At 37.3% G+C, this 24,903-nt stretch overlaps 1 long non-coding RNA gene across 1 annotated transcript; it reads left to right on the forward strand.

Moving 5' to 3' along the window:
* Nucleotides 1-21,752: 21,752 nt before the first annotated feature.
* On the forward strand, nucleotides 21,753-24,538 carry LOC135740574 (uncharacterized). Its single transcript, XR_010529213.2, has 6 exons — nucleotides 21,753-22,053; nucleotides 23,396-23,445; nucleotides 23,542-23,598; nucleotides 23,748-23,808; nucleotides 23,960-24,021; nucleotides 24,184-24,538. It is a non-coding gene; the product is annotated as an uncharacterized lncRNA (long non-coding RNA).
* The last annotated feature ends 365 nt before the right edge of the window (nucleotides 24,539-24,903 follow it).

Here is a 24,903-nt window from a genome sequence, read left to right on the forward strand (position 1 = left end):
AAAACAATAAAGCGGTGTACAAATCAATGGTGCCAGTCATCATGATGTCTTCATGTATGGTATAATAATCTTTTGCATTTCTAAAGTCATAATGTACACTCTTAAAAATACAAAGGTGATTGGAAAAGTCCTTTATTTTCTTAAGATATTCCAGGAAAAGTCAGACAAGAAATATCCTAGTAAGATCTGGTCACTCTACTTTCCAATAAATCCAATAAGAGTTGTTTAAGCTAATATGAATTAGTCAATGTTTTTTTTTTGTTTGGAGGTGCATGGTAGTTAACTAAAAATTAGCACCGTCCTGTTTGCTCATCATTAACTTAATTAAGTTCCAAGTCTTTAAGCACTTTATTGACAAAGGATTTTGTGCCGCAAACACCTTCGATCAATAAACTCCACTAAATCAATTTCTTAACAGGTCCTTTCATAGGAAACTAATAAATATGTAAAAACTGAAAACTTTTTTTTTTACTTCAACTCCCAGCTATGACTTTAAAAAAGCCAAACACAGTCTCGAAATTAAATTGAGTTCGGCTATTAAAGCGGATTGTTCGTCAGCGTGGCCTCATTATAATTTCACACAGTGCCATTTACGAAATGTCAGTCAAAAAGTGTTCCCACAATAAAATCAATGGCTGTCTTCCAGCATCTAAATGTTTCATTACTGTAAATACAGCGGGAGTTATATAGATCGAGAGGCCAGCGGCAGGGGCCCGTGAGGTTCAGAAAGAGGAAGCATCGCAATAAAAGCGCATTGATCTCCTGAACTCGGTGATATACGGCCACTGGTGCGAGGGGTGGGGGGCCGGCGCTGATCTTTGGAGCTCTATTCCCGGGGGCCACAAAACAACCTTTGAGCACAGTCTAGTCCCCGTATCGATGGGCGGGTAGATATGATCACCTCGCTGCTGGGAATTGTCATTTTTCAATAAAAGCTCAGCTTTTTCGGCAACAGACATTAATGAGAGAATCTAGCATGAGTAGTTATTGATGGCAAAAAAGCTTTTCGAGAGATCACATAGGGGCTGTGTTAACCCGAGCTCCTCGGAGAGAGAGAGTAGATTGATAGATTTATCAACAGGGTTTGGTCAAGCAACGATCATAACGCCATAAACCAGGAAGCACAATGTATTTTCTGCTTGTTTTATTTGATGTCTGTGCTGTGCTTGGCTGAAGGCCTTTTCACAATAGGTTTTGTAACGCTTTTAATCCACATGTGTCATTAGAGTCTTTAAGAGAGATGGCAACCAGTAGATGTCACTGTTGTCAAAACTCTAGGTGTCCTGTTATCAGGGGTTTTCAACCTGTGTTTGGAGAAAAAGACCCTTCACTCAAACTCTTAGCCTGCACATTGGAGTAAAAAAAACAATTACATTTTTTTATTTTTCATTAAAATGTTGTGAAATAGCTGAAATTATTACATTATATGATCAGATCAGTCAATTTTAATGTATATATTTAATTGTATGCATTTATTCTAGTTTCAAGTTTTATTGATCACATACACAGCCATACACATGGGTAGAAATAAAATAGTAAGAAATCTATAAATAAGATTGTTTTTTCTATTGAAAATTAACAACACATTTGTAAACCTTTAAACTATTGGTAAACTATTGAGAAAACAGTCCACTCTTAGAAAAATGGTCAAAAATGGTCCCAAAGTGTCACTGGGGCACTATACTATTTAACTCTTTCCCCGCCATTATCTTGTCAATTAAGAGAAAACATTTGCATAAAAAAGGTGTTCCTGATAATGTTTTATGTTAATATGTACCATAATTATCCACTTACCCAATTTATAAAAAACTGAAGCAATTTTTTTTATTAATTTTAAACTCTGTGTATGTTTTGAAAATCGTTCTGAATTGTATCTCTAACAAAATTCATTCACAAAAATGAAATTTTCCCCCGTTTTGTTTGCTTGTTTGTTTGAAAGCAGAGGGTCTGTTCTTTCATTTGATATATTTGTATATTTTTAGAAGAACATTTTCCTGGAAGGCATTTTGTAAAACTTTTGTGAAAATTACAAAAAATGCTGGCAGGGAACTTTTAAAGAATGGCTGGTGGGGTATGAGTTAAAAAGACCCTATGTACCATTTTGGTACAGACATGTTTACATTTGGTACCAATATGTATCTTTGAGGTACTAATGGCGCTTTTCTATTGCATAGTACCCCACGGTTTGGTTTGGGTCAGGTCGGGTCAGCTCACCTCACTTTGGCTTGGTTAGCTTTTCCATCGAGTTTAGTATCACTTTGCAGTGGGAGGGATTATAGGCGTGTCGTTATATTTGCGCTGCCTGCTGCTGAATCATACAAGTGAGAGCGTTGTTGGAATGCTAAACATCCCCATACATTCATTTATTTCTCAGTCAGCCACAAAATCAAAATTGAACACCAAAAATGTGTTTGCACATTGTGTTTTTCTGTATCACATGACAGTTTTTGTACAAACACCGGTGGCGGCGTCATTTGACGCGCTCCGCTGAGCATCATTTAAGTTGCATATACACATATAATGCGCACGTGCGTTGCGAAAGTGCCTCTACAAACTGTAAGTCTGGAAAAAACTGGTATGGTGTTCTTGATTCTCAACCTGTGGATGTTTTTCATTGCTAAAAGGGAGTTTGGGAACTCATAGCAGAGTACAGATGACAGCGCAAGACAGCACTAAGGTAAAACTAATCTTTACATTTTAGCGATGACGTTGGTAGTGACCAATAAGTGATCTACGGGGTTTTCGTGCCACGTTTGGTATCAGCTTGGGTCGCCTGGAACCCCAGCCGAGGTGGTACTAAAAAAAGTATCAGGTACTACGTACTGCACCCAATGAAAAAGCTCCCAAAAGTAAGCTGACCCGACCCAAACTAAACCAAACCGGAACTATGCAATGGAAAAGCGCCATATGCACTCTTTGGTACCAATATCTACCTCTGAGGTATTAACATGAACTTTTTAGGTGCAAATGTATACTACCCCTACAGCTAAGGAACGTTTTTAACTATTTTTTTTGACAGTATATATGTACAGTAGAATATATGTGTTCAATATATGCATATTTTAATGGTTTATGAAATATTGCAAACAGACGAACCAGAGTAACTGTTGTAAATGTTAGATGTGAATAGCGACAAATGTGCATAAAGTGATAACAGCAACAATCTGACTGGTAAATACATACATATGTTTTCTGTTTCATGGTAAAAATTATAGATAATAAAATACAGCTTGTAGGTGAAGTCTTTGTATTTGCATTTACATTTTCATCTTCAAAATATTTAAAGACCCAGTAAACTCAGTCTGCACTTTAAATGATTTTGCAAAGCCTTTGATCTTATGAGTCATTTTTGGAGATCAAACCTCCCGTTTTCTTATCAAAACCCTCACAGGCTTCAGGCCATTTGATTACGTTCAATATTTCAACTCTTTTCAGAAACACATTGAGAAATTAAAATACATTCATTTCAGAAAATGAAGTAATTACTAATTTTTGTGATGTTTTAGAGAGATATTTTTAAAATATGAGCTCATAAGACATAGAAAGCTAATGTCAATTTGAATTATTCTCACAAAATTTTTTGTATAATTCAATAATTATGATTAATACTATCTGTGAGGTTTGAGATACTCTCTAAAAAACTTTCTACCCATAGAATTAACCCCCCAAAAGATGATATTTGATCCAACGAGTTAAACAACCTAGTATTTTGGGTTGAAACCCAATTACAACCCACTGGGTTGGGTTCGTCCCTTTTTTTACCCAACACTGGCTTGAAAATAACCCTTCTTTACATTGTATACAAAGTATACCGCCCCAGTGACAGCTTTTGTACCTTTTATCTGAGAAATTGAATGTAACATAATATATGTTGCAAATTGTAAAAAGCTTAAACAAACATGCCCTTTGAACACAAGTTAAATATCTTAATGTAACTTATTTCTATTAACGTTCATATTTCTAAAATTATTATGAAAGGCTGTAGAAAATATATTTCTCCATCATAGCCGTGAGCATCGGCAGTTATCAGGCAGCCCTAATCCTGTGTTCCACCTGGAATAAACAGTCACGACTTAAGCTTGCGCTTTAATGTGTGTGCCAGGACGTTTGTAAGAAATAGAAAGTATTGTAAACATGAACCAAGGAAGCATATTGCACCTTATAATTGGTTTATTGACATGCTGCCATTTTCTGTGCTCAGATCAGCTCAGCAGTAACTTATTCCCCAGGGTTCCTGCCTGCATTGTCTAACATCTTTTGCCCATTTCTTTTGATTAGTTCAAGTCTTGGGGATGAGTTTTTGTAATCTCCGAATGTAGATAAAATGCAGCATCGTGACGTTGTTATTTTCGACAGTAAACAGGCTTGCAACGCTTATAAGACTCTTTAGTTAGCCTTATATTTTAGTATTCAAATATTTCTGTCTGTGCAATTCTGCCTGATTTATTTAATAAGAAAAACCTAATATTAAGAGCTAGAATGATTGAAACCATAAATGCCAGCGTCAACGAAAGGCCACTAATTTTTCACATTCTGTTATTTGATCTGAGGATGCAGTTAAAGTGTGCGGGGGTCTGCGTATTCATGCTTCACAGCGCCGGTGAGCGTTTGCTGAGAATTGAGTGTGATTGCCGCATTTCTCGAGTAAACAACCGACTCTGAAAGCCCCTCCTGTGATTGACACCGGTGGAAATGCCAAGCAGAGGTGTCTTTGTCTGCCTTCCTCTGCTTTCAGCAAACACCAGCACTTCAGGCTGGAAAAGATCTCCACGCATAAGGATAACTACAGCTGTCTTTGACAGGCAGGTATTTCTTGTTACTCTAACCAACCATTTGATAGCAGGTTTTAGAAAACATGTTTACCGTTTTCTCTTTTTTATGGCTAATTCTTGGTTTTAATGGAATACTTCACCCCACCCAAAAATCTGTTAAGATATTTGACCTCCTCTATGTAAATTTACACTTTTGTAAAATTTTTTTACAGAATATTGCTGTTAATATGCAGACATTTGCAGATAGTGGCCATGTATGTAAAAACTTAAAAGCAGCATCATAAAAGTATCATCATTTTGAATATCTTAATAGAAACATAGCTTTCAAATCTTATTTACATATAATCAGTCAAATACATCTGTAACACTTAGATAAAATAGTAATAACATGTACCATAGGTATAGATATGTATCTGTGAGGTAATAATATGTACCTTTAAATGGACATTCCACTTCTTTTTGAAAATATCCTCATTTTCCAGCTCCCCTAGAGTTAAACATTTGATTTTTATCTTTTTAGAATCCATTCAGCTGATCTCTGGGTCTGGCGCTAGCACTTTTAGCATAGCTTAGCATAAATCCATTGAATCTGTTAGACCATGAGCATTGCGCTAAAAAATAACCAAAGAGTTTCGATATTTTTCCTATTTAAAACTTGACTCTTCTATAGTTACATCGTGTACTAAGACCGACGGAAAATTAAAAATTGCGATTTTCTAGGCAGATATGGCTAGGAACTATACTCTCATTCAGGTGTAATAATCAAGGACTTTGCTGCTGTAACATGGCTGCAGCAGGCGTAGTGATATTACGCACTGCCCAAAAATAGTCCCCTTGGTTACTTTCAATAGCAGGGGACTATTTTTGGGCAGTGCGTAATATCAATGCGCCTGCTGCCGGCATGTTACAGCAGCAAAGTCCTTGATTATTACGCCGGAATGAGAGTATAATTCCTTGCCATATCTGCCTAGAAAATTGCAACTTTTAATTTTCCTTCTGCCTTAGTACACAATGTAACTACAGAAGAGTCAAGTTTTAAATAGGAAAAATATCCAAACTACTTATTTATTTTTTGCGCGATGCTAATGGTCTAATCCGATTCAATGGATTATGCTAAGCTATGCTAAAAGTGCTAGCGCCAGACCCGTAAATCGACTGAATGGATTCCAAAAAGATAAAAATCTAATTTTTAACTCTAGGGGAGCTGGAAAATGAGCATATTTTCAAAAAAGAAGTGGAATGTCCCTTTAAGGTAGTAATAAGCATTCTTTAGGTACAAATGTGTACTTTTTTGAAAACGTACCCCCCCCCCCAGTGACAGCCTTTGCACCTTTTTTTCTGAGAGTTATGTAGTGTATTTCTATAGCTACTCAACATCTCCAATCTCCATTTACTTACAATGTATGAAGAAATAGATCATTTAACATTTTTCCATTTGTATTCAATTCGAAAGATTAAATTTAATTAAGTTTAGAACAGAAATTTAATTTATGCTTCTTACACCAGAGACCTTTTTGTTGACTTTACTAAATTCAATGGTGGCCATTTAATAATATGTATTTTCCTGCACCGTAAATGTATTCTGTTTTTGCTGTGAGCAATACCTAGCCAATATGATAATATTTAAAGTACAGATGCATAAAAGGTCATGCAAATTAGAAGGACTAAAAGCCCAGGTTACCTGCAGCAGAAATAAAGCAACTGGTCGGCAAAGAGCATAATTGGGCCCATTGGACTTCCCTCAGGGGCGTTGTTTTCCCACCCAGCTCACACAGGACTGGAGGCGAGTGCTTACCTGTGCAGAATTTTAAAGGCATTACAAGCAAACCATTTGACTCTTTAGCTTAACACTCCTGCATGTTACCCGTAACAGCCCATTTCACATTCAAATTGTGTAGTGTTTTTGTCAAATGTGCTTGTCTTTCTAGCAATCACAAATCAAATGACTTTGTTGGCTGAGTGATCCTCTTATATCATAATGTATCCATTATGTTCGTGTCAATTAATGACAATGAGATCTCTTTAATATCTCTAATGCCTTCTTATTGAAATTTTTTTGGTTGTTCTCAGATATGTCTTCTCATCAATGTCTCAAGATTTGTCAAGACGCCAAGGCCTGCAATCAAAAGAACAAATTTGAAAAAAAATTTTTATCTTTCAAGTCACACATAATGCATGAAAGCTGCTGCAAAGCTCTCTATATTCATCACTACAAATTCAAGTCAACTAGTATTAGTAAACAGAGAAACAGAATTTAGGGATAATTAAGTGACCAGAATTTGCGACGACAATGTACGCAATGGATTGTATTCAGACGGTAGACTGGTAGCTTCGCAATGAAAACTAATGTTATGTTTCCTGATAATGTCTCCTAGAGGTAACATACTGTATATAATGAAGAAAAAAACAGGTCCTAGAACTGATCCCTGCGGTACGCCATATTTAACATGTACTATATAACAACGTAGGCTGCTCTCCAAAAACCAAACCGCAAGCACTGTGATTGATCTGCTAGAACTTCTCCCTGCAGGTCTGCGTCACATTTCTTCATACGCATTTCCATTGGTGTCTCTAAACACAAAGATGGGCCAAGTTGAGGAGTGATATTTAACAACTTAAGCTGCAAAAAAAAAAAAAAAATGTTGCTGTTTATTTATTTCCATCACTGCTGATACAATCTACACAACAAGTTGCTTCTTCTTCAGCTTTTGCCTTGATACTATACACCAGTAGCATGCCTGTGGACACTGCCTACTAGTGATCTGCATGTGTAATTGCACATTGACGCAGACAACGACGCAGAAGTGTAAATGAAAACTGATGCATAGCCTATGGCGTAGAGACTATAAATTGACTTTAAGCATATATTTTAACATTGGAAACACATTTAAGCTTAAACAATGATTTGGCAGAGGTGTCACTTCTAAAAAGACATTTAGCTTAATTAGTGCAGTTTAAACCCGACACAGCTAATCCATCATACTGTGGATCTGATGTATTGGCTGTGGTATTCAAATTCTTGCTGATTAGTTTAAATCTGTGCCAATATATTTTTTAAACATTCATTTTTATTGCACTTTGGCAGTGAAAGCACCTGGATGTTTCTGGGGCATGTGGCACCACCCCACAATGCCCGGCTGATGCTACTGTATATTTCCTGGGTCTCTTTCACAGAATTCGCATACATCATCAGTTCTTGTCTATGTCCTGCCCTTATAACCAAATGATTTTATATCATAAAAATATCAGCGTGCATGATTTATTTACATGGTGATAATATTTATGCGCGGAGTGAAGAGTTTGTCATCGATTTTGTAAGCATTCCATAATCATCTTTTAAATGCATCTTTAATGCATTTGTGATCTTTTAGGGAAAGTCTGATCAAAATGTTCTGAGTAGAATTTTAATCAGCCAAACCAACACCATTGAATTAATGATTAATGTGGCGTAATGGACGAAAAATTGCAGCATACTTTGATAATTAAGACAAATATGATAACGCTAATTGTTCTCTACCAGTTTGCGGTTTAGCAGTCACTAAAATGCACTTTTCTGGTCATCCGTGTCTGTGCGAGTGTGTAGTTTGGCTGAGTGCCACTCCGAATTCCTCATAGTTCCTGTGACCTTCTCCAGACCTTGTTCTAAAAGAAGGTGTACCCCACCTGTCAATACTGGTTTTCATATGGACCACTGCCTTTCACCTTTCCTGTGTTACCCAAAATGAAAAAGAAACCGGTTGCTGGGCTTCTAAACTCATACAGTAAGTGAATGATGATTTGCAGTAAACTCTAAGTAAAAGCGTCTAGCACACCTTGCTTTGTTATTACTTCTGTGAAGCCGCATGAAACTGCATTTCAATACCTTTATACCTTTAAAGAGTTAGCTTATTTATGATCATTGTCTGTTTCATGATAATGCAAACATCTCCAAAGAAAATCACTAAATAGTGCATTTACATTTTTATGGGCCATCTGAGAATATGTATGCATACACAGAGCTGCACGAGAATAGTTAAGAAGGACACATGGTCACCCACACGCCTGTGGCTACTCTGTGATCAAAGAGTTCTGTGCTTTCTTTAATCACTTCTTCATGTTTAAGATATTCCAGAAGGATCCTTCTTGGCTTGCGACAGGCTTTGCCAAACACTCTGCATGTCTGACCTGAGTGATCGATAAGTTATTAAAGAACAACCTCTCGGAGGCTCGACAATTAATTCAGCGCTGTCAGGCTGCCGTCTCCTCGGCCGCGTTGTGCTCCGAGGATCCTCCTGCGGTCGTGGACGACCTTACCTCTGTCTTCTTCCCTCATGAGCGTCATGCAGGTGAATTAACGGGGCTGACAGGAGGAAGAGACTAGAAGATTAAACAGGATTTTAAATGTCCAATTCCGTAACGATTGGATCAGGTTGCGCCATAAACGCTGGAAAGTGTATGTAAATGTACATTGAATGTTTATTTAAATGGCTTGAGTTGAGCAAGTGTGTGTTGGGTTTTAATTTGAGATTCAGGCTGTTTGAGTTAACGCTGCTGAACTGTTGAAAGGATGCTCAGTTTGTGACTGTATTGTGACGTGTGTGTGTATGCAGGAAGGATAACACATCAGAAACATCTCCGCCTGTCATTAACGCCTGACAATTTCATGCGACCTGCGGTAACAAGATCAGCAACAACCTCTGCTTTTATCAGCATCACCTTTCCTCTCTACACCCAGGAGGAAAGAAGTCTTTCACAGAAGTATAGTATTTTATACAGATTCTTGTCATGCTTTTATACAAAGCGACTTACAGTGCATTCAAGGTATATATTTTTAGCAGTATGTGTGTTCCCTGGTGCTGCTACTGTACCTATACAACCCGAATTTGATATCACCAGGCAATTCAACATTGCAAACATGGATTCGAAGCTCTAGCATGCCAGCAGGCAACTCATATTAAATATTTAGCCATCTGTCACACTTTAATTCTTGTTATTAAGTATATTTTAATCACTTGTCTTAGTTGCTACTAGTAATTTATAATAATAGTCTTATTTTATTAAAACAATATTAATAGTACCAACCCCCTTAGTGCCCTTTTTTGTTTGGGCCACTGCCCCTCAAAATGTCTGTGCACTGCCCTGGTCTTAATTCACCATCTGCCCAACATAGGGTATTGACGTCAAAATCCAACGTTGGCCTGAGGTCAAAATTCAACATTGGCCTGCCGTCAAAATCAGACATTGATCCGACGTCAGGATCCAACGTTGATATGAAACCAGGATCCACCGTTGATCTGACACCAGGATCCACCGTTGATCTGACACCAGGATCCACCGTTGATCTGACACCAGGATCCACCGTTGATCTGACACCAGGATCCAACATTGATCTGACACCAGGATCCAACGTTGATTTGACACCAGGATCCAACGTTAGTCCGACGTCAAAATCCAATGTTCATTCGACATCAGGATCCAACATTGATCTGACACCAGGATCCAACGTTAGTCCGACGTCAAAATCCAATGTTCATCCGAAATCAGGATCCACCGTTGATCTGACACCAGGATCCAACGTTGATCTGACACCAGGATCCAACGTTAGTCCGACGTCAAAATCCAATGTTCATCCGACATCAGGATCCAACGTTGATCCGATGCAAAAATCCAATGTTGATCCGACGCCAAAATCCAATGTTGATCCGACATCAGGATCCAATGTTGTTCTGATGTCAAAATCCAACGTTGATCCGACATCAGGATCCAACGCTGATCTGAATTCAACATTGAACGTTGATCTGACATCAGGATCCAACATTGGTCCGACGTCAAGATCTAATGATGATCCCACGACAGGATCCAACTTTGGCCTGAGGTCAAAATCCAACATTGGCCTGACGTCAAAATCAGACATTGATCCGACATCAGAATCCAACGTTGATCTGAATTTAATTTCCAACGTTGATCTGACATCAGGATCCAACATTAGTCCGACGTCAAAATCCAAAATTGATCCGACGCCAAAATCCAATGTTGATCCGACATCAGGATCCAACGTTGGTCCGATGTCAAAATCCAACGTTGATCCGACATCAGGATCCAGCATTGATCCGACATCAGGATCTAATGTTGGTCCGACATCAGGATCCAACGTTGATTCGACGCCAAAATCCAACGTTGATCTGATGTCAAAATCCAACGTTCATTTGACGTCAGTCTCCAACACACATATAAATTATGCAATAACAAACTTTTATTTTATAAGATTAACCACAATTCCTCTTTTGAGATATTTGAATATTTTAAAAGGTGGCCTATTCATATTAATTCGAATGAAGTGAATCATACAAAATGTAGGATTATAAGATCTATAAATATTATTTATACTCGCCTCTAAACTCTAAATCCCTGGGACAAAAGCAGATCGAATGTGCAAACAGGCCACCCTTGAGGAACTAATATCTTGTTTCTCACTCCTTCAGCAATTGTAAAAGGATCACACATGTGGAGTCCATAAATGACTGAGTGTAAAACTATCTATCTCAGTGCTTTAAAAAAGTGACACTTACTCCATGTGTCTCTGACCGCCATGATCAAAAGTCCTTTGGCAAAAGCCTTTGGCACAAGTACCATCAGTTCACACAGTAAGACGGGTGCTGAAGAGAGCCACTCAGTAAGGGTACAATCCCTCATAATCTTTAAATTTCCTTTATTGAGCGCTGAGCCGAGTTTCCACCGTCACGTGTGCTCAACACAGTGTAGTGATTTCTCACTGGATATTTGCCACAATTGCAGCAGCCACATCTGACAGAGATGGAGAGTATATTGTTTAAGGATGAGAGGGATAGAATTATCGTCCGGCCCGCCATCGGAGAGGGGAGAGATGTGATAGATGGACTAATACTCTTCCTGTCCTCTTTGCTCTTCAATTGAGGCTTCAGACGCAAGATTGGCTCAGTTCTGTTTCACCGCTGAGATATTTAAAGATCCCTGGAAATCGCATGAAGGGGGCAGCTTGCTTTTTTTGTCAACGTGTTACCTACTGAAACATGAAGTTTGGACAGGATCTTTGGAGAGGAAGTTTGATCTTGGTCTTTGAGAAAAAGTCTTTAAGTATCTAAAAGCAGTGTTCCTGTGCATGCACACCGCCAACAAAGTAATAACAGTAAATTTATAGTAAATTTTGTTACCTAAGGCTATTTTTATTTTATTTTTGTACATGAAACATCTTTATTTGATGCTTATTTCATGCAGGGAGTTGTCAATGTTGCAGGCTTTTGGATTTTGATCTTTCTTTCATTCAAGGGAAAACCAGACCAATAATCCCGCAAATGGCTTGATTTTGTGGTAATTGTCCCTCAATGACATTTTAGGGAAATAAGATGACAGCAGACCAAACATGCCTGGTTTCTCTAGATGAGGTCAGAAAGGAAATCGAGAAGAGCAGTGAGAGAGACGGATCGGTGGAGATCAAGTGAGATCAAATGAGAGGCGAGAACATTTCGATAAATTGATGCAAGTGGGACAGGCACCAGTCACGGCGGAAGCATTGATTGGTCTGTGCTGTTCTGATGAGACAGCCACAGTCTCTGGTTCCTAAGGATCTGGTTCCTTAAAGACCCACTCGTATAGATCATTAACCACAGGAGTAATAATATACTTGCCTAACATAGTCTATTACTTACCCAGACCAATTAATGAACATGAAGAGCTACTGTAACTAGTTGGATTTAAAGGGGTAGCTCAACCAAAACCAAATATTATTTTGTTATTTTCACACCTTTGTGGCATCGCTTTAATAATTGAATATGAGATGAAATTTTGAGGAATGTTGACCCAACTGTTTATTTTTTACAATTAATGTAAATGGAGTGAGGTCAAGACTCTGCTATTATGACAAACCTGTTTTCCAACCGTTCGGCACTATTCCTGTGTTAAAAGAAAGTGTATTATTAATTTTATGAATTCTTTCGTCACTGCATATTGAGCTGGAAGAGAGCACTTTAACATCAAAGAATGTTAAAGAATGACACATCATCACCCTTCACAGTTACAACAGGGTTAATAAATTAAATTCATAGAGAAAATTATGGAGATTGCGTGATGTTTATGCAGGTTTAAAGTTAATGAGGGCTATTTATCATGTGAATGGTGTTTGGTTTGCGAACGTGATCAGAAATTTAGCTGATTTCATAACATGACAATTAACCTTGTGTTTAAAGGCCTCCGTTCCTGACTAATTGGGGTTTTCCTATTATAATTATTTATCCCTTGTAGTGGTTTAATTTTTCATTGTTTAACAGATGATATCATAACACCAACTAGTACTAATGTGTAGCCTTTTCACAAGTTCAGTATATGCCTGTACATATACAAACATGTTTTTAAACTTCACAATATTGTATTAAAAAAAAAAAAGGTAAAACATTTTTAAATTTTTTTTTTTTAAATCACATGCATAATTGATAATCTGTTCAAATTCAGTTTAACAGAGCAAGATCTAACAAGAAATTGTTTATTAAATCTGCTTTGTGATAAAAAAGAGATTTGGGGCCTCAATTATAAACTTATATATATATATATTGCTGCTCAAAAAGCATTTAAATATTGACAAGCCCTCTTTTAAATGTCAATGGCATTAATTGGGCATCGTTTAATGGCAGAGATTTGAAACGGTTTGGCTGCGCACAAATTCAAGATCATTAGCGATTTATTTCACATCTAAAAAGTGTAGCGTAAGCATGTTTTCTGTACTTACGTTCTATGAATCACAAGTACATGCATTCATAGGTGCATTGTGTAACTTTTAGAAAAGTAATATAATATACATAACTATATTATCAGTTTTGTAAAAAGCAACCCGATCTCTTGAATTTCTGTGTTATAGTCACAGAATATTTTGCTCATTTATTTGTGTCATTGTCACGGATCTCCACATTTTTCCATGTCCGCACCACAGACTTTCTTTTCGGTGTCAGTTTCATATGAAGAGTTTGGTTCCAAAACGCAATAAACGCCATTTTTGAAAAAAATGAGTTACTGCCAAAATCAGTATTATATCAGGTCAGTAGTTAAAAGTAAATAATTAATTTTACGCAAAATCCAATACCCGCCGTGATATTCTGTCATCTTTTCTCCCTTTGTTCCCAAAATGCGACAAACGCCACTCCTCCTTTTTTACAGAACGCAATAAATCCATTCCTGATATTACAGCGGACCATTCACGCAATGTAAACAAACATGGCGGCGCGCTGAGTACACGGAATCCTAATTTTCCTCATCTACTTTGTACTTCGTGATCAACAAACAAAACAAAATAATACTTTAATAGCATTGCTAAACCTGTGATGGTTTTCTGTGACGGGAAAGAAACGTAAGCCATCAACATCTAATAATTTCCGCGAGAGGCACTCGGCTGCTTGTTCTCCAGACAGCATCAAGCTTCTCATGCTAAACATTGACCCCAGAGGATCTTATGAAAACTTTACATTATTTTACTCAAAGTCAACGAAAATCGAGCGGGACCAAAACATTTTACAGCTGATCGCTGTGAAAATGTAAAGAGACGACGTCAAATATAACCGCAGCAATGTGATCTTAATATAACAAAGTAAGTGTTTTGGTTAATGCCATTAATGTTTATTTTTTAATCATTGTATACCACTAGTCAACTAAATAAATATAAAATGGTAAAGATGAATGCACATTTATACATTGATTTAATAGATTTATAGCATTTTGAAATAAAAAACTGTCATGGATTTATTGCATTTTGTGGAAAAAAAAATTAGTTTTTATAATAAATCTTTGAAAATCAAGTTATGGATTTGAATTTCTTATGTTTTTATAACCTAAAGATGCTATGTGAAAGTTTGTAACAGAAAATAGTGGTTTTCATCTTGTCACTTTCTTGGGATAGAAAACACGTTTTTACCGAAATTTGTCAAAATGGATTTATTGCGTTTTGGAACCACACTCTTCATATATTGGTTAATCAATTGTTTTTCCTATTTTCTTACCATTTTCGCATGGGTTTGATGTTAGAATGACTTTCTGTACCATAAAATGACACCCTAACCCAAACCCAACTCTCACCCTAACGTCAGGTGACAATTGTTTAAAAATCTGGAAAAAATAGTATAAACCAATAGTTAAAGTGACATCCTAACCCAAACCCCAAATCTAACCCCAAACCCACCCTAAATGGTTTAAAAATAGGAATAACAATTGAGGAACCAAATCGTGAAACTTACACGAAAAAGAAAGTCTGTGGTATGGACATGAAAAGAGATCCGTGACAATGACACGGAAAAAATGAGTAAAATATTTCGTGACTATACCAAAGAACTTTGTGAGATCATTTTTAAATAATGACCAATATTGTTTTTATTATCTTAGAATGAGGGTCCCCTTACATGGAAGTCGCCATTTTGTGCCGCCATGTTTCTACAGTAACCCTAAACTGACAAACTGCATATAGAGCGTGTTTTGGCACTATGTTGTCTCAGACGATTATATGTTTGTCCTATGGCTGCTACCGTAGCTTTTCTATGCTTTTCAAAAGGGCGAACTGTGGACTCACCAGTCGCTAAAAATCTACACAGTGGACCTTTAAGAAATTATTGTAAGATCAAGTTTAGGACGGCATTTTATAAACGAGGCCCCTGGTCTTTTACAACACAGAAATTACAGGAAATATCAACCAAATGTGCCCATATACTTATAGATTCATAATGCTTGGTATACACCGTGCAGTGGCGACTCATGACTTCTTATCCGAGGGGCGCAAATTTTAAATAAGTGTTTGGAGTGTCATGTGTGTTGCTTGTGTTTTCAAAATATGTGTTTGTTGCGTCATGTGAACCATGTGCATCACGTGTTTTCTCAAAATAAGCACCTGCTACAAACGTGTCAAAACCACTTATGATAAAAGAGACCCTCACGTTCAAAAAATACACGCAAGACACTCCCTTAACAGTAAACTCTGATTACGCATGAGATTATGCGAGTATCTGGCAAACGCGAGTGTGTCCTTTATCATAAACTCTTTAGATGCGTCTGCAGCAGGCACTTATTTTGACAAGACACGTGATGCGCATAGGATCACGCGATGTGCAGAACACATATTTTGAAATTACAAACCACACACATGACGGGCTATTCTCGAAAAAGAATTCACCGGCCGCCACTGACTTCGTGTATCTTGCATACAGAAACAACTCACAGCAATCATCCTGAGTGTTAAAAACTCATTTTGATTCTCAGATCACAACATAAGAATTCAATCATATACAGTTTTACATTTAACAGAGAAATGTGCTGCTGCATTCCTACAAGAGGTTTCAGATAAAGACTTATTGGCAATAAGTGAAGCAACCTTATTCTCTATGACTGAATCGCACACTTCACTGGCTGCTGATGGCAGATTCAGTAAATCTGTTACGAGGCGGCGTTATTAACTCTTATTTTCTTTTCTGCTGTCCACACATTGTCACCCATTCAACGCTATTTCGACTTAAGTGCCTCTTAATCATTCCATTCCCCGGCTGATGGATCCTCACTCTCATGTGGCTCTTTGATGCTCGCCGGTCTGAATTTTCATTGGATGTTACTTTCTGATTATATGGAGAGCATCTTTGTCCATTCAGTGAAACTGAGAGGTTTGTTCTAGGAGAAAATCTGGTCTTGAATACATACCAACACACATCAGACCATAAACCGCAAAACTCGTGAATGCCCCCTTAGTCCAGTCCAGTAATGTTTTCACAGTCTAAGCAGGCAGTTATTACCCACAAAAAAATAGCTTAATTATTCAGGGAAGGCTTTCGTCTACTTGGGAGAGCAGCATATGTTACGCTTAACAACGGGAGGACGTTTAAAACCCAAATAGCGAGGCTGAAAGAGCTGACGGGGCCGAGCGTACGAAGGGCTTTCCCTGGGAAAAGCAGCGCAGGCAATAATCTAACTATAATTAAGGTCTATAAACCACGTCAGGCTGCCATTACACCAAATGGCTTGCAACCAATCAGCTATGACATTAATAGCATTGTAGCTTTATAAATCAGGTGTGTTATAATAAGAGAATGTATTTAAGGATTGCTCTTTTATACCTTTACTACGTCTTTGTGCTATTTTCAGTGAAATGACATGTTGGCTTACTAAACTGCAAATCAGTGACTGATTTTTTTTCCGTTTGCAAGAAAAACTGCTGAATAATTATTTGTATAATATGTGATATATAATAATACTATTAATTTTGTATTTAAAATGCGAGGTCATTCATTGCAGTGATCTGGCACTGGGTTTAGTGTGAAAATACTAAATAATGATTTAACTATGTAGTATGTAGTTGGTACCCTGTCTGAAAAAATGGTCCCTAGCTGTCAAAGGAGTAGTAGTACCCTTTTAAAAAGTACACCTTTGCACCTAGAGCATTTATATTAGTACCTCAGAGGTACATACTGCTAGCAAAGAGTGCATATTAGTACCTAAATTGGTACCAAATGTATATGTATCTTTACTAAATGATTGGGACCTTTTTTAAAGGGTACTGCCTCAGTTACAACTTGGGACCATTTTTTTAGGGTCAGGGGTTCAATCCCAGGGAACACACATAATACACCCGGCGCAATGCAGCACAATGTGCGACGCAAGTGTCTTTTGCTTGTTTCAACCCGGTACAATTATCATTTTCAAGTTTAGCGCCACGTTGTTAAAATAGCAAATGTATTCGCCCCAATTTTGCGCCCATGGGCGTTCTCATCTAAAACGAGGTGTGTTCAGGCGCATTGTTGGCACGTTTCTATTTTGAGGAAACTAAAATAGACTACACCATTGACCAACTAAAACCTAAAGTCTAAAGTCAATGGCGCAATGTGTTTTTTTGTTATTTAAAGTGCGCATTAGTAATATGCACCTATAAAAGGGACAACAACGCAGGTTTGCTTATCACACACATGAATGTGCAAAACGCTTTTAAATATGAAAGATTAAAGGATTTAAAAGTTTTAAAGATTATTATTGAGTCTTTTGGACATAAATGAGGACTAATTATGAGACGTTAGACGGCGTAAAGAGCTGCTTCACCTGTAGCTTGGTAAGTAAATAAATGCTTTGCTTTAAACAAATGCATCTATTTTTAAATTTTTTTTTTTTTTAATGCTACCCCACGGATTTATTGTATATGATGACTCTGTACCTATGTATATGGTGAGATGAGAAACATTTTAAGTAATGCTTTTTAAAAACCCATGGCGCTGTCCACGTGCTGAAACGCTTCGGCTCTCTGAACGTTTGTAAATTCTTTATCTCTTGTTTGTATTTTTAGAGTACAAACCCTTTCTTGCATATTTGCAAATTATTTTAGGAGATTACAATGATTATGTAAGATATTAGTACATTTACAGCAATTAAAAGCCTTCTATTTGTACTTCTATGCCTGAAAGAAAAAGGCTTTTAAAGGTTTTAAAGGTTCAAATTTCAATAAAAATGAAAATATTTTTTTTTTAACATTATTCTTAAACTAGGGGTCTTCTTCCTTCGCTTAGTTTTTCAGTTTACAAAGTCCGTCATCTAATATGGATTAAACATAGCGCCAGCGCAACAGGCTTTTAAAGGGGATGAGAGATAAGACTCTCATTGGCATATTGCACGTTATGCCCAAAATACACCCATTACTCATTATGAGAATAAGAACAACCCTTTTTGACTGTGTGCTCAGTGCACAAACCATTTTTCGGTCGTTAAATTAGCAAAAGTGGCATCGGACACAGCCATTTGGACCATGCGCTTTAGATCGTTAAAATAGGGCCCTAAGTCACTTTGGATGAAACAATCATCCAGATGCGTAATGTAAATGTGTTGTAGGTATATATATATATATATATATATATATATATATATATTGTAAGTTATTTTAAAAGCATGTAGGTTTTTACAGTGCCAACCAATCAGATGTGTGATGATGTAATTTCATTGCAGCTCCCGGAGCATCAGTGGCGGTTCTAGACAAATTTCACTAGGGGGGCCAAGGAGGGGCCAGTGTTTTACCAGAGGGGCACATAAAAAAATGGAAAGAAATTATATTTAAAGATTTTAGGGGTGGTTACAGGAATTAGTTTAAGACAGGACTAGGCCTTAGTTTAATTAGGAAATATAACTAGTTTTAACAAACATGCCTTACTAAAAACATTACTTGTGTGCATTTTGAAGCAAAACAAAGGGCACTGGTGTATTCCCTGCTGAAAAAAACAGCCAGCTAAACCAGCATCAAACCAGCATAGACCAGCATAATTCGCATGCTGGTCCATGCTGGTTTGATGCTGGTTTTTTTCAGCAGGGTTTTAAGATATGGCATTGCAAGTTGTTTTCCGTTTGGACAGCTCTTACATTTATTTTAGTCTAATCCCTTTCCGGGAAACTGCCCCGTAAACTTTATTTTACTTTACAATCATATAAATATTTATTTAATAAAAGAGTGAGTGCAGGTGCAAAAGGGGAGCTGGGCTCTTTTCTAAAGCACCCCAACCGAAAAGCATGCGAGCCTACTCAATAAACTTTATGAAATGCAAACTTTTATAAAGACAAACGTTGGTTTTAGTTTACATATAAACACACATTGCTAGACAGTTAGGGACCACAATCTAATCAGTATTTAAAATAATATTTATTTTAAATTGTAAACATTTTTATATGTAACATTTAATTATATTCCTCCAATTGTATGCACGTATATGTAAGAGCATAATTATTACAGCGGTTTTTACAATGTGTAAACTTTAAAAAGTTAGCGAGATGTGGGTTTTGCCGGTTGTTGATGAGTAACAGCTGTGAATGATCTCAACTAGTGATGTTAGGTTCTTGAACGAATCGTTCTTTTGAGCCGGTTCTCAGGAAGTAACCGGTCGAGCCGGTTCGCAAATCGAACTGAATCGAACTTTAGTTTTGGGCATAGGTTCCGGGTTGATGACGCAGGACGCACAGCCGAAATAGCACGTCGGACTCATAAAGAACCGAACGAAGTTTGTCGATGATTGCCGACGATTCTGACGGATGAGTTGCTGACACTGCGTGTGAATCACCGAGGATTTCAACGAGCCTGATGCGCGAAGTTTTTTGTTTTATTAGTTTCTTGATATGCTTGTTTTATTAGAAAGCTTTAGTTTTGATACGATTTATTTTGCATGCAAATCATATTGTAGTTGTTTAAGGAAGACCAATGAGTTTAACACACACGTTTATTTATTATTTATACTTACATCCGCAATTGTGCATCAGTGTCTTTTAGGAATCTTATTCAAGTTGTAGGCTTGTCAAAACTGGTCAGTTATATCTGGCATTCACTATTTATTTATTATTTATGATCCGCGATTTAAACTGTGACCACAAACATTACTAACTTGTGAATGCAAGGCAATAAATCAGCTATGCCTTCACAAAAAACAACTATCTATTTAAATGTTTTAATGTGTTGACACAAACGATTTAATTTGAATGTTTCATTGATACAATAAATGCGTAGTATTAGGCTTGTTTGAGATGAGCAAATTCTGCGCAGAATCGATCACCGGTGATCAGCGCAAGATGCATTCCGGTTAGAAAAGTGTCCGACTTACGTCCGACTTGCTCTGATGTCACGCTGACGTGTACAAAATAACTCTCGCGATGGAGAGGCGGGCTCGTCGGATTCTACAGCCGAGCGCAGTTGCTCTCCACCGACTGCGTTGACGAAAAGCACGATGGGAAAAGACTTGCTGACGACACAGCTTAATGCTCATTTGCCCGGGAATGTCAGCTGATGACTTTTTAATTCTAAAAACTACACTTCCTGTAGTAGTTTTTATATTTATTCAACTTGTTCTTGACTTATGACATTTATATTATTAATAAATTCCTTTAAACTTTTGTATTGGTGTTGTATTATTTGTACTGTGTGCTGTTTATATTTCACACAGAAACGAATTTGTATTACGTCTAGACTTAGATTACATCCCAACATTTACTAAGAAGCCTTTTCCAATAATGAACAGTTGTGATTCTCCTTATAAACATCTTAATGTAAATGCATTTGTTGGTATTTCAGTTGCATCTATTTAATCCGCGATAAAATACGCGAACGCGATCTCTTCCATTGCTGACGTTTGCAGTCAACAACACTGCGAGATTCATGAAGCGTCCGGCTTGCCTCCACTTTTTTACTCCTCCCCTCACTGCAGCCGGCTACTCTCGCCTATATTTCAGGCGAGGCAAGCTGCATCTCAAACAAGCCTAATGTCATTTCTTGATGACGTCAGGAACCGGTTGAACCGGTTCAATGAGCCGAACTGTCCGAAAAGAGCCGGTTCGCGAAAATGAATCGGACTTTGCATCACTAATCTCAACGCGCTTAAGCAGCCACGTCACAGGAGAACAAGTGAACAGTGTCCCAATATGAAGTGAGCTAGAGTCCTTACCAGTGCCCAAACCTGCATACACATTCACAACATCGGGAGGTTGGGAACAAATTGAGACACTCGCTGAGCAGCACCTGCAGCCAGTTACAGTGGTTGGGTGCGCCGCTCTAATTCGCCCGTGTAGAACGTTGCGTCGCATTAGTTCCTCTTTTGGCGCTCGCGTGTAAAATCAAAATAAATTTATACTTTTTTATTTGGTCAGCACGGGGTGGCCACAGGGGTGGCCAGGGACATGTCTACAGAGGCACGGGCCACCCTTGGCCTCCGTGTAGAACCGCCACTGCGGAGCATCATAGGTCTTCGGTCTGACCTAAAGTAAAAAGCTTCAGGATTCTTTCAAAACTTTTGTGCTTTCTAACAACTCTTCAATTACAGAAAATGGGCCGATGTGGAAGAAGGTAAATAGCAGGGCACGAAAGTGTGCTTGGCCTGTTTTTCACCTCTGGTGTTTCGATTTTGGGCAAGAATACATTTTAATTCATCACCATGGAAACAATGAAACTTTTATTGGCACTTGGTGTTAGTTAAGGGACTTTGATATTTTATATACACTGTTAGATGTCGCTGTAGATTTAGCAGCACTGTACTGTAAAAATCCACAGTACTATACTGTATGTGTACATTACAGTAAAGTACTGCAGTTCATAGTGCATTCTGGGTAAATTTGTTTGAGCGGGAAAATTTTACAGTATATTTTGGTCTTGATGTAACCTTGCTGTAGCCATTGCTGTAATGTGCCAGGTGTACTTGCAATAATCAGAGAAAGTGCGCCAGAGTCAAATCACACAGACAGAGGGAGAGCACAACTCCTGGCTGCAGCTGAAGGAGGACGATTGATTTCTGTCAGTTCGGTGAGTTTGGTATATTTTCTGTTTCATGAAAACTACATTTTTAGTAGAAGAATTTTGTCAATAGTTTGTCATATTGTTTTAAACGTGCAATGAGAGAGAAAATGGTCGCCAACAAAGTTTTAATCTCCCTCAGAAAGTAAGCTAACATTACACAGATGCCTACCGCTGCTTTAACTCGCTTTACACCTTTATTAATGAATATAGGGTTGTTTTAACTAAATTATGACGGTTTTGGTGAGTTTATATTTGTTGAAAGTGTGGTAACAATGAAACTATTTTTAACAAAATGGACAAAGACCACCCGCCAGCGCGGTCTTGCGGTCCCAGCATAATGGTCGTTTATCTCATCCGTTCAGTTAGCGTCAGAGAAAAGTATTAAGTTCGACTGTTTGGCAAGGCTGACTCGTAGATTAACGTTAGCTGTGCACGTGAAAAAGCACAGTTTCATATTCATATTCACATTAATCTGTATTTGCGTCTTTTTCAAATATGAAAAGCTGGATATAAGAATATCAACATAAACAGACAGGACTCGACACGCCGTAAACTTAATATTCAACACAGACCGTAGTAATCAACTCCTCAACAGAAGTGAAACCAAGAAACCTCATATTTAACTGGATATATGCATTGCAGTTGTAACTGCGGCCAAATATCGTTCAGACCTGGGCTCATCTTATTATCAGATGATTGCTTCGCGCTTATTGTTATCATTACGGTATATTAGCAAAACCAAAGCATATTTTCTTTAAAGCGTTTTACACGCCCAATAAGTTGTCCGATACATTTTGTATGGCATATTATTTACACCACTTCAGATGTATTACATGCAATATAAGTTTCCAAAACACCTCAAATCAATGCACGAAAGGAGAATGGGCTCCGCATTTACGTAATAGCATGACAGGTACCTTCTTCTCGTCTGTCATCTGATTCTTCATCTCTGGATGTAAAATACTCCATTATAACATCATGTAGGACACTGGCATCAACAGGATTGCTCAAATTGCGGCGATCATGTTAATCCTTAAAGTGAGCAACTTTGTAAAAAAAAACTTTGCGTGAAATAGTGTGTTACACCGCCGCCTGTCCGGGTGAAACATTAAAGAGGCAGGCTTGTTACCTTGTCACTATAAATCGCTATTTCCTCACTAAATATATTTTCAGAGATTTTCTGTAGACAAGATGTTAGAATAATAATTTAATAAAAACCCAATTCTGACAAAAGTTACATTTGACTTATTTAGTTACTTTTCTGAAAATCTTATTCCACTGGTATGCATCATATTAAACAGAATGCTTTCAATGTCAGCCAGTAACACATCATATCTTTTTTTTACAGCTCTAACGTTACAGTTTGCTCCACTTTGCTCTGTGGTTTATATGTTTTCTGTAAGTATTGACCACATTTATATATAACCATAGACTGTAAAAAAGTCTACTTATTTCTATGGCTAACAGATTTTGTAACATTTGTATTTTTTACAGTCTTACCATTGCTTGTAAGCTGGATTGAGTAAGATGGATCATCTTTAAAGGAACCAGGCAAGTACAGGATGTACAGTTACACGTTACTAGTCATGTATTTTTTCGACTGCAATATTAAATGCTTTTACGTCACATGTAAAAGTACACAGGAATGTGGCTGATCACTTTTTATTTGTAGTTTACATGAGTGTCCTTGCACTTTTCAGGAGTTAAGGCAGATGTGGAGGCACACGGGTGACACCAGACACACACCAAGCATATTGTTCGGTAAGTTTACACTTTACCACTACAGTTTCTTTAAATACCCATGTATACACTCATACACAATTCCCACACGCAACACTGTCACGCGACCACACACACCCACACAGAATAAAATATTGTATCCAAATCAGTAACAATTGCACTTTCTGTTCAGGACATTCAATCATGACATGATCCATGTGGATGCTGTCCATTGAGGAAAGAGTTTGTTCAGAGGTAAGGGAATCTTCTGTATTTTAATGTAATTAGGTGTGGAACATTAGAATAAAAGCAAAAGGTTTCAGAATAGGGGTAAATTCAGGGCTGAGTTTAGGTGTTTTTTAAGAATCTTTTTCTATCTTATATTTGTTGACTTAAAGTTTGTGATATTTCTAACAGGTTTCTGGACAGAATTAATCCCAAAGATGGGAAAAAGTGCACATCCAGACAAGGAGCAAGCAAAAAGACAAGGAACTTGGTGCAGAGAAAAGCTGTGGCCATTAACCCCCATGTGAACAGCTTCATGCAGTCCCTGATAGAGTTTGAATGTGCGACTTCAAACCAAAGGCCAGTGTCTGTCTGCCACAGTTTAATGCATTTATTTTTAGTGTTCAATAAAATTCAAATAGAATATTTAAAACTATGGGCCAGTGTTCTTTTTACCACAGTTAAATGTTACCTTTTAGTTGATGATGGACTTAAAACTTCAAACTATGTAACAGTGTTCTTTTTACCACAGTGAAATGTTACCTTTTAGTCGATGATGGACTTTAAACTGAAAACTTCAAACTATGGACCAGTGTTCTATTTGCCAGAGTTAAATATGTTACAGCAGGGGCCTCCAAACTTGTTTATACTTTATAATATTTTATTTTATTTTACTTGTTTATTATTGTTTATCTTGTTTTAAATGATTGTTTCAATTACATGTTTTTTTAATAAAATGTTTGATATAAACATTGCTTGGATTGCCTTTTAATTCATAATGTCATGTCAAGGATAGCATTTTTTTACTATATTAATAACTATAGATTTAAACCTAAATATCTAGCTATAATACATTATTGTATTAACTGTAATAAGTAATAAATAGTATTTATGGGTCAATATAGACATTAC

The sequence above is a fragment of the Paramisgurnus dabryanus genome, chromosome 22 (assembly GCF_030506205.2).
Source record: "Paramisgurnus dabryanus chromosome 22, PD_genome_1.1, whole genome shotgun sequence".
Classification (NCBI taxonomy): Eukaryota; Metazoa; Chordata; class Actinopteri; order Cypriniformes; family Cobitidae; genus Paramisgurnus; species Paramisgurnus dabryanus.